The 11,889-nt window shown below is 38.6% G+C and overlaps 1 pseudogene; it reads left to right on the top strand.

Moving 5' to 3' along the window:
• Positions 1–5,397: 5,397 nt before the first annotated feature.
• On the top strand, positions 5,398–6,126 carry LOC110124661 (large ribosomal subunit protein uL30 pseudogene; annotated as a pseudogene).
• Positions 6,127–11,889: the final 5,763 nt, after the last annotated feature.

The raw sequence follows: 11,889 nt of genomic DNA, 5'->3' as shown, positions 1-11,889 counted from the left end.
CAAAAGAATCCAAAAGAGAATAGCTATGATATACCCATACATATCATCACTGAACCAGGAGGCTGTACACTGAAAACAAGAACAATATTGCAAATCGACAATACTCCATCACACTGTCAGCATAAAATTAAAGAAAAGGAAAAAAGCCATGTTTATCCCTTCAACCTCCCTGACCTGGGCTGCCATCCCATCCCTGGAGCCTGAGCAGGCTTGGTCCCAAGATTAGACTACGGCGGGGTCAAATGTCAAGTATTCCAAATGTTCAAAATTAACATCTGTAGAATTTTTGAGTGACTTAAATCAAAATCAATGTGAATCTCAAAATGTAAAGTATTGGTATGTACACATATTATACATAATAATTTAAAATATCCAAAGAGATGAAGAAAATATGCACTAGGTTTTTCCAGACAAATGGCAGCATAGGGAGTGTACGTGATAAGTGTACATAATAAATGCACACTTATCATGTGCTTTATGAGACACCATCAGGGCTCCCAGACTCACAAAGGATGGTCTAGTTTTCATAATGTCCTCACTCTTGGATTAAGTCATTGAAAGTTCCAATTAATATGCACATGTGGTTTTTAGTAATAGACAAAAACTTCACGACTTCTCAATTTTAAACAAGGTCAGCTCTATCTGTATACTAGGCAATTACAGATCAGGCTCAGTAATGAGGTTTTGTGTTTGTTTTAAAGGATCTTTGAAACTGATTGCATTACAGCGAACACAGAGTACTAATTTGAAATGGCACACAAAATCAAAATCGAGAAGCACCTTAGGCAAGTCCTAAAATACTTACATGTTCTTACTGCAGGTACATAATACATATTACTTAATTTAGTCCCACTGATGGTAGAAACAAAGAAATTATATTCTGTGCCTGGGGTTAAATTGTCAACAGTTATTTTGTTGTCTTGTTTCAAAAGCCTGGTTACATTTGGGCCTCGGTCACTTGCAATATGTACACCATCAAACACTCCAATATTAGGCATCTGAACAAACAAGATTATAGAGGTACTATGGCTTTCATAAGGAATAACAATTTGAACTGGTTTGGGCTCTGAAAGATAAAAAGAGATACTTATAATTAGTATGGTCTTAAAACTTTCTCTAACATGTTCTAGAATTTGTAAAACAACTAAATGCTTATATATTCAACTTACATTTACTAGGTTAGTGTTGGACAGAGAAACAAAGAGGACATTCTGACAGATTGACAGATCATATATACATATATTATTGAAAGGGCCTAATTAACTTTCATTTTTTTTATTCTCATTAATAGTCTAAAAAACATAAAAACCTGAGATCTACCTGTTTTTTACCTTATCTATTTATTAAGAAAATACTTTTGAAAACCTACATACCAGAAGGAATGCTCAAAGAAAGTAAATAAGGCCAGATTCCTGCTTTCATAAAATTCTCAAACTCGGAACTTGCGTGCTCCTATGTACCTACAGATGATGCCTAAGTATACCATTTATTTGTGTGTTATGTGATTCATACATTTAGTTTCATCCTTAGGATGGTGCTTGTCCAGTTCTAAAAGAATCATCCAAATATAATGAAATTTGTCATTATTTAAAAAAAAAAATTGAGCAGATCTCTAACTAGAGTCCCTCCATGGTTAGAGGGACATGAACAAAAGGCTGTTGAGAAGAGAGAGAGAATTCTAGCAGAAGTAACACTGGGGACGCTTTCCAGAGTTGAGGACAATGTCGCATCTGTCTTACAGGACAGAGCAAGTCTCCCAGAAAGAATGTGCAGGGCAGAGAGGCAGTCAGGAGGGAAGCCCAGACCAAGAGAAAAGATCAGCACGGCCTGGAAAAACTGGGCGTCCTCGCGTGTCCAGGGAACGCCAAGCTCTTTACTAGCGGGGCAAGTTACTAGTCACTAGTCGTTGGCAACTAGTTTCCAGTTACCAGTCTTCAGCAAGTTTCTTACTCACGCTGTGCCCTGGTTTCTTCTGAACTGCTCAGAGCTCAGGGTGGCTCAAGCACAGGGCGTGTTTGAACAACAGGGGCGGCCGTGGTCCGAGGCTGGTCCCGGCCCACCAGAGGCCTTGCCTGCCACGCTCTGGTGAAAGCGACTCAGTCGCGTCCGACTCTTTGCGACCCCATGAACTATACCGTCCATGGATTCTCCAGGCCAGAATACTGGAGTGGGGAGCCTTTCCCTTCTCCAGGGGATCTTCCCAACCCAGGGATTGAACCCCAGTCTCCTGCATTGCAGGCGGATTCTTTACCAGCTGAGCCAGACTGGTAAAGACTAGTCTGTCTGCACAGGGATTTTGAGCAGACATTTCATTTTTAGGAATGTGGTTCTGGCAAACATTTGGTGGAAGGATTCATTCACGTTTTATTTTCTCCCTGACGTCTATTAAAGAGCTTTATTGTGCTACTTAGAGCAGATTAAAATTTTAGATTATTTCTATCCACACCATTTTTTCCTCAGATCAATTTTAATTTCAATTCTATCTTTAGATTATTGAGATACTGTCCAGTTTTAGATTATTGGGATACTGTCCAGTATATGCTTAGGTCTGTCTTTCTTCCAAACAGATATCTTCTCAAATATACATCATAAAAAAGTTTTTGTTTTTCCTCTGCAGAGAATAAGTAGATGGCCTTCTCTTTTCAGTTTTTTTTTGTTTTTTTTTTGGTGACATCTTGTTTGATCCAATGGAACTTGTTCTAAGTCACTGTTAAATATGTGACTTTACCCAGAGACAGTACAGTCTAAAAGGATTTAAACACACATCTATAATTAGAAATATAGAACATAAACTCTGCGCACCATCTCCATTGATTCACTCTGCTGTAATAATAGAACTTTCCTGTTCTGTTCTTGGTGGTCATCAGGCAATGTTCACTATGCTAACCATACTCACTCTATGTAGTATATTACTGGATTTCAAGGCACTTTTACAATGTGTTTCTTTTTCCAGTTGTATTTCCTTTCCTCCTTCTGTCATTGCTAACATCTTGCTAACATCATTGCTAACATCTCTAAATTCCATACAGCTTGGAAAGCTCCCACAGTAAGTAGGACTTTTCTAAGACTGGCATGATATCCTACAAGTAACCAGCCCATCTGAATCTATGGAATGACCCGTGAACACGTCTAAAGATACTCTGAACAGAAATTAAACATCTGGGGTTTGGAAACGACTGACTGACATACTCATGGAAACAATCATCTCCACCTTCTCGGTGAAATGGAAACATAGAAAATGAAAACATTTTCTAGGGAGAGTCATTGCTTTAAACAGGCATAGTTTACTCCAGGCTCTGAAAGTAGACAGCTGAGAACATTCCCTCCAGCAGGTGAATGTGAAGCTTTACATCAATTCCACCTGTCCAGGCAGATGTAGCCAACAGTATTAACGAGCGGTATGCTAAAGCAGAGAGGCACCAAGGCTGGAAAGGTGTAGAACCGGATAAAGTTACTCCTTCTCTTCAGAACTATACCGCAAACTTCTGAAACCTCAAGTGGGAGAAGGTTACACTTCAAAAAAAGAAAAAGAAAGGCACTGCCGTTTCCAGTGGACTCCAACGAGTCTCCACCTCTGTGACCAGGACCTCCGGCCTTAACTATTTTCCTGCAATATCTTTTTCAGAGGAAGTGGCAGCCTGAGGGCTGTATGAGGCTCTTTCAAAATGAGATAAATTAAACTAGGCCAAATTCAAAGGCTTTTATTATAGGTTGGTTAGACTGAGCTGCAGGGATGCCCAGTCTATCTTAAAATTTATTCTTTTGTGAGAGGAAAACAAGAAAACTCAAACACGAGCTCTCTTACAGCTCTCCTTCTGTCAAGAAAAACGGGTTCATTAATTCCTCTGACAAAAAGAGACACACAAACAGCTAGAACAACTTTACTTCCCATTACAGATGGCCAAAGCTCCTCAGTGCCACCCTACCCCTGCAGAGAGATAAGAATGATAACAATCACCAAGACTCTCAGTGTTTGCTTGGGGTCTGAGCCTTTAAATTATATTAACTGCATAATGTAGGTAAGATTATCATCACTCCCGTTTTAGGGAGAAGAAAACTGAGGACCAGAAAGACTGAATGGCTTTCCAAAGGACAGAAACTGGTCACTGTGGAGCTGTGGCTCTAACCCAGGTAATCTGGTTCCAAGGTTCTGTTGTCATAAGCGCCACCTTCTCCCAAAGGGCACATTTTATAGATCAGGTGCACGCTAATAACTGGAGATCAAGTTTCATTATCAATAGTTTCTTTCGAGATAACACAGCCAGATGGAGAGAGAAGGTTCAAAGGAAAAAGGAATGTGCAAGTTAATTTTTTTTCCTACATGTTTGTAACATGTAGAAGCTCATTAAAAGGTAAAAGTCCCTCTATGCTTGACTGCCTCAAAGTGTATGGAAGAAAGAAAAATAGGACATAATATTGTGTTGGCCAAAAAGTTCATTTGGGCTTTTCCATAAGATTGAAAATACCCAAACGAAAATTTTTGGCCAATCCAATGAAGGATAATCATCAGTAATTATTTGTTAAATGAATACAAGGAGAGAATGTCTACCTATGCAGCACCTTGGGATAAGCTAATATTTGCTTAATCATCTTGACACAAGTGAAAATGATGAATGATAAATAATCAGGTGATGTAAAAAGTGATGATAAAGTTTAAGAACTGGATAGAAAGACTGACTGGATTATAAGAAATAGTGGAGGGCTCCCCTGGTGGCTCAGAGGTAAAGAATCCTCCTGCAAAGGCAGGAGACAAGGGATCGATCCCTAGACTGAGAAGATCTCACAGGCCATGGAGCAGCTAAGCCTGTGCTGCACAGGTATTGGGGCTTGCTCTAGAGCTGGGGAACCACAACTGCTGAAGCCTGAGCACCCCAGAGCCGGTGCTCCTCACCAAGAGAAGGCATCACAACGAGAAGCCGCGCACTGCAGCCAGACAGCCGTCCCCACCCATCACAGCCAAAGAAAAGCGTGCCCAGCAGTGAAGACCCAGGACAGCCAAAAATAAACAACGCTTTTTTAAAAAAAGAAAGAAAGAGTGGAGTACTTGAAGGAACTAGGGAAAATTCACCAGAAGGAGAGAAAATATAGACACCATGAGCAACTGATGGGTGTTTCCAAACATGATGGCCTTTCATATGAATCAATGAGTAGATCTGCTTCGTGACACTCTGGAGTAACAGACACGGCTCCAAGCTAGAGGGAAATTATAGAGGTGCCTTGCACAATGATCAGAAGAATGGTATAGCCTTGCTGCACTGGCCAGAAGATCTCTGTTTTTGAACTTGAAAACAGTTCAGCTCTTTCCTGGCTGGAACCAAGGAGAGTGCAGAGAGAAGAAAAAGAAGATTCCTGCTGTGCCAGAAACCCTTAAGAAAAAGCAAAAGAATTTCTCAGAGCTTAAGATCAAGCACCTGAGAAAGAAGTTTGCCCAAAAGATGCTTCGAAAGGCAAGGAGGAAGCTTATTTATGAAAAAGCTAAGCATTACCACAAGGAATACAGGCAGATGCACAGAACTGAAATTCGAATGGCTAGGATGGCATGAAAAGCCGGCAACTTCTATGTACCCGCGGAACCCAAATTGGCATTTGTCATCAGGATCAGAAGTATCAACGGTGTGAGCCCAAAGGTTCGAAAGGTGCTGTAGCTCCTTCGCCTCCGGCAGATCTTCAATGGCACCTTTGTGAAGCTCAACAAAGCATCAATTAACATGCTGAAAATTGTGGAGCCATACATTGCATGGGGGTACCCAAATCTGAAGTCTGTTAATGAATTGATCTACAAGCGTGGTTATGGCAAAATCAACAAAAAGAGAATTGCCCTGACAGACAACGCATTGATTGCTCGATCTCTTGGGAAATACGGACTCATCTGCATGGAAGATCTGACTCATGAGATCTATACTGTTGGAAAACGTTTCAAAGAAGCGAACAACTTCCTGTGGCCCTTTAAATTGTCTTCTCCACGAGGTGGAATGAAGAAAAAGACCACCCATTTTGTAGAAGGTGGAGATGCTGGCAACAGGGAAGACCAGATCAACAGGCTTATTAGAAGGATGAACTAAGGTATCTACCAGGATTATTTTTGTAATCTGGTCTGTTAATAAACAGTTGAAACAAATTGAAAAAAATAAATAAAACAGTTCCAAAAAAAAACTTTAAGTTAAACAGAACTTTAAGCCCTAAAATTCTATTATCCTTCCTCAGATTTATATGTGTTAATACATGTTTCAGCATTCATGTTAGATACTGACTTTACCAATAATTTCTGAATTAAGCAGAGTCTGGATCTATGTTTGTACCTGAAGAGGGATAGATGAATAAGATTTCAAAGGAACTGACTACCTAGAAAGGATGGTAAGATTTGTTTTTAGATGGTAAATGGGTTGAAATATGCTAAGTTCCCTAGAGTCAAAGAAGAATAGGACTTTACAGGTGAAAATCAGTTTAAAAACATATTCAGTGATCTAAATCTTATGGAGCAAAAACTTAGGCCCAGAGACAATATGCGGAAAACCTAACCCCATTCTGGTAATGACTGGTGGCTCTAAGACTACAGTTCATTACCCATCTACACATTTTAGTTTCATACTTCCATTCTGCACACAAATTTATGTTGGGTTGTTTAGTAGATATACAATAGATTTTTTAGCAATGTATCTTGCTTAATTATCAAATTGTATTTTTTTTCATAATTGTTTTCTATTATAATTATCTTTAGGTAGTTTTTCTCAAAAATTTAAGTATGGAACTATGGAAATAAATTTCAGTTTAGTCTTTGAAAGATAAAACGGGAAGATTTGATGCTGGTTGAATGTAGACACTGCTAACACATAATGTTTTTTAATTAATTCATTTTTCCCACCAGGCTACCCTTACGGTTAGCTAAAAGGCCTGTGAGGTCCAGTGATCTTTCCTTCCTCACAGTCATCACTATTCACCTAAATTAGTCAAGTCAAACCCCAGCTTCTCCCTTTCTCTCCTCACCATCAGGGGCTTCCCTGCTAACTCACGGTAAAGAATCCACCTGCAATGCAGGAGATCAGGGTCCGACCTCTAGGTTGGGAGGATCCCCTGGAGAAGGGAATGGCTACCTACTCCAATATTCTTGCCTGGAGAATTCCAAGGATAGAGGAGCCTGGCGGGCTACCATCCACGGGGAGGCAAAGAGTCTGACATGACTGAGTGACTTTCGCTTACTCATCATAAGCAGTCCAGCATGAAAGCTTGGACTTTCATATAATAAAATGTGGCCACTACTTTCCAGCTGCACTTCCCGATCTTGCTCACCCGTCATCTTCTGCCTAGACTCTACAACACCCTGGAACCAGTTTCCCAGGTCCATTCTTTGCCCGTATCAGGAAGGACGTTTCTGTGATGAGGTGACCTCACCTTGTCACCTCTCCTGCATAAACCTCTCCAGGACTCCACCGCCCTCAGAACAGGCTCAGAAGCACAGCCTGCAGCCTCCCTGTGCTCTGACCCCTGAATCCTCATTCAGTATCATTTCCTGCTGCCCCTATCCCTCATCTTGGTCTTTTTGTTCTCAGACACCAAGTTTGTCCTTGTCTTACATTCTTCATGACGGCTGTTCATTTCTAAAGTACCCTTCCACCATCTTGTTCTTCTCTGGCTCCTTCTTATCATTTAAGCCTCCATCAAATGTAACTCCTATTATAGTCCATCTACAGTAGCATCTCCATCCCTGTTCAATTACTCTTGTAAACAAGGTGTGTCACTGCCACACTCTTCCAGCAAGGGAACAGTAAATTATTAGCCACTGCCGTTGCTGACCTACAACACACCCTGGAAGGAATTCAGGATGAAGAACAGAATGAAGCAAACTATGCTTTGTGAAAACAGGCCCTTAAACAGCTGGATATGCTTCAGGAAAAATTTTAATGACCCCATATTCTTACATCTTCCCCATACTTGGAAAAGCACTAAAATCATTAACTGAGATATCTGTTCCTTGTGACTAGTAGTAATCTTCCACTATGACATATCCTCGATTGCATAGGTACCCTAGCCAAAATCACCTGTATACTGGCCTCTCCCCCTGCCTCTTTGGAACAAGTTCCTCAAAGCTCTCTAAGAGGCTGTCTCCCAGGCAACAGTCCTGAGTAAGATCCCTGAATAAAACTGCAACTCACTGATCTTATGTTGTGCTTTTTTTTTTTTTTCCAATTAACACTCTCATTGACATAATTTTTCTGCTTTCCTTAAGGTTTATTACAATTTATAAATATGATTATTTAATGTATTCATTTTTCCTTTTCTTTCTTCTTCCTTATGACATTTTTAATCATTATTGTTCATTGAATTAATTTTGTTTGAGAAATGAAAAATTTTTTGGTCCTAAACCTTTTATACACTATCAATACTTCCTTCTGCTATGCTACAGCATGCCTCTGTGGATACAATAAAAATTACAAACAATGCCTATATGTCAGGCATTGATCTATGTCCTTATATTTATTAAATCAGTTATTCTCAGGACAACTCATGAAACCTATGCTATTATTTTCTTTCACTTTACAAATTTGGAAACTGAGGCATAAACAGGTTGAATGCATTGCCCAGGGTTAGTCAAATAGCTGAACTCAGACTCAAACCTAGATAGTGTGACTTTGGGATGAAGTTCCTAAACATAAACAGTGCTGCCTTTATACAAGCATAAGACATTTGCAAGATACAATGGATGGAAATTGCTCCAGATCCTGAAATACACAAACAATCTATTTAAAAAGGTAAAACCTGCTACCAGAGAAATCTATCAGAAACTATTTTGTAGTAACCCCAAATCAGCAAATATCTGTTAAGAAATGAAAAGTATCTGATTCTCACTTAGAGTTTGTTGAATAGTTACCAGCTCACTCAAATTCCCATTCATTACTGTTGCCATTCCAATGTCATATGTCATTCCAGGGATTAAGTGATCAACCTTGAATCTATTAGCATCCTTTACAAAAAGCTTCCTGATTTCTTGTGTATCTGATATGGATTTGATTTGAATGTAGACCTCATGGCCATCTTGTGGGGGTTCCCACTGGAGAATTATACTGTCTTCATCCACATCTTCAGGTTTTACACAAATTTTCTGAGGTGGATTAATACCTTTGAGAAATACATAAATACATAAATTTTAGTTTATTGTCTGTTACTACTCATGCAGTTGAGTAAAAATATCTCAATTTAGTATTAATTCATGTTTAAAATAAATAAATCTTCATGTCACCATGTCTTGAAAAGGACTAAATTTTAGAGAAAAATGTGTCTTTGCTATTACTATTCAAGTATTGGAGAATGTTCTTGATTTTTTTTGTAATAACCAAACAAAAGATACTAGTTTATCTTCTTACACAATTTATTTGAATATCATGCCTTACAATTTTCACTACTATTCTCTGGAAATTATAATGCCTTCTTTTTAATCTCATTGTCTCATGTTACAAGCCTCCCCTAAACTTTTGGTAGTTCTCAGGCACAATGATCAATAATTAGTTCATGTTTGTAAGGATAATTGTGCAATTTTAAACTGTTCAATAGCTTTACCTTGGCTTGGTGGTTTAATTGCTAAGTTGTGCCTGACTCTTGCAACCCTATGCACTGTAGCCCACCAGGCTCCTCTGTACATAGGATTTTCCAGGCGAGACTACTGGAGTGGGTTGCCATTTCCTTCTCCAGGGAATCTTCTCAACCCAGGGATTGAACCCAGGTCTCCTGCACTGCAGGCAGATTCTTCACCAACTGAGCTATCAGAGAAGCTTTACCTTAAATAATCTTTAAAGAATTCTCCGTGATTTTCCAATCCCATTTACCATTGCAACTAAAAGAATAAAACATATAGGAATAGACCTACTTAAGGAAACAAAAGAACTGTATACAGAAAATTATAAGACACTGATGAAAGAAATCAAAGATGACATAAACAGATGGAGAGATATTCCATGTTCCTGGGTAGGAAGTATCAATATTGTGAAAATGACAATACTATTAAGTGCAATCTACAGATTCAATGTGATCCCTATCAAATTACCAATGGCATTCTTTACAGAACTAGAACAAAAAATCTCACAATTCATACACAAAAGACCCCAAATAGCCAAGGCAGTCTTGAGAAAGAATGAAGCTGGAGGAATCAACCTTCCTGACTTCAGATTATACTACAAAGCTACATTCATCAAGACAGTGCAGTACTGACACAAAAACAGAAATATAGACCAATGGAACAAATAGAAAGTCCAGAAATAAGCCCATGCACCTATGGGTACCTTATTTTTGACAAAGGAGGCAAGAATATACAATGGGGCAAAGATAGCCTTTTCAATAAATGGTGCTGGGAAAATTGGACAGCTACATGTAAAAGAATGAAATAGAACACTTTCTAACACCATACACAAAGGTAAACTAAAAATGGATTAAAGACCTAAATGTAAGACCAGAAACTATAAAACTTTTAGAGGAAAACATAGGCAGAACACTCAACAACATAAATCAAAGCAAGATCCTCTATGACCCATCTCCTAGAGTAATGGAAATAAAAACAAAAGTAAACAAGTGGGACCTAGTTAAACTTAAAAGCCTTTTCACAGCAAAGGAAACTATAAATAAGGTCAAAAGACAACCCTCAGAATGGGAGAAAATAATAGCAAATGCAACAACTGATGAAGGATTAATTTCCAAAATGTAAAAGCAGCTCAAACAACTCAATACCAGAAAAACAAACAACCCAATCAAAAAGTGGGAAAAAGACCTAAACAGACATTTCTCCAAAGAAAACAGACAGATGGCTAATAAACACAGGAAAAGATGCTCAATATTGCTCATTACTAGAGAAATGCAAATCAAAACTACAATGAGATATCACCTCACACCAGTCAGAATGGCCATCATCAAAAAGTCTACAAACAATAAATGCTGGAGAGGGTGTGGAGAAAAGGCATTGATGCCGCCACTATGGAAGACGATATGGAGATTCCTTAAAAAACTAGGAATAAAACCACCATCTGACCCAGCAATCCCACTCCTAGGCATATACGCTGAGGAAACCAAAATTGAATAAGACACATCTACTGCAATGTTCATTGTAACACTATTTACAATAGCTAGAACATGGAAGCAATCTAGATGTCCATCAACAGATGAATGGGTAAAGAATTTGTGGTACACATACACAATGGAATATTACTCAGCCATAAAAAGGAACACATTTGAGTCCGTTCTAATGATGTGGATGAACCTAGAGACTACTATACAGAGAGAAGTAAGTCAGAAAGAGAAGATAAATACCATATACTAACACATATATATGGAATCTAGGAATGTGGTACTGATAAATTTATTTGCAAGGTAACAATGGAGAAACAGACATAGAGAACAGACTTATGGACGTGGGAAGAGGGGAGGAGAGGATGAGATGTATGGGAGAGTAACATGGAAACCAACATTACCATATGTAAACTAGAGAGCCAATAGGAATTTGCTGTATGTCTCAGGAAACTCAAACAGGGGCTCTGTATCAACCTAGAGGGGTGGGGTGGGGAGGGAGATGGGAGGGAGATTTAGGAGGGAGGGGTTATATGTACACCTATGGCTGATTCATGTTGATGTTTGACAGAAAACAACAAAATTCTGTAAAACAATTATCCTTCAATTAAAAAAAATGTAAAAAAGAACTCTCCATGATTTTCATAATCACTTTGTTTTCAGAAACTATAAGTTGATTTTTCATATGTTTTGAAGTTCATTTCCTAATCAACCAAATCAAACACTACATTTTAATTTCTTAAGAAAATATTCTGGGTCTATTCATTTCATAACTTCATTTCACAAAACTGAAGCTAGTTTGACTCTAGGTGTTGAAATCGATTATATAAAATTATCAGGAAA

The sequence above is a fragment of the Odocoileus virginianus genome, chromosome 24 (genome assembly GCF_023699985.2).
Source record: "Odocoileus virginianus isolate 20LAN1187 ecotype Illinois chromosome 24, Ovbor_1.2, whole genome shotgun sequence".
NCBI classification, from domain to species: Eukaryota; Metazoa; Chordata; class Mammalia; order Artiodactyla; family Cervidae; genus Odocoileus; species Odocoileus virginianus.
Note: the sequence above shows the minus strand (reverse complement) of the source record. Positions and strands in the feature narration are given on the sequence as shown.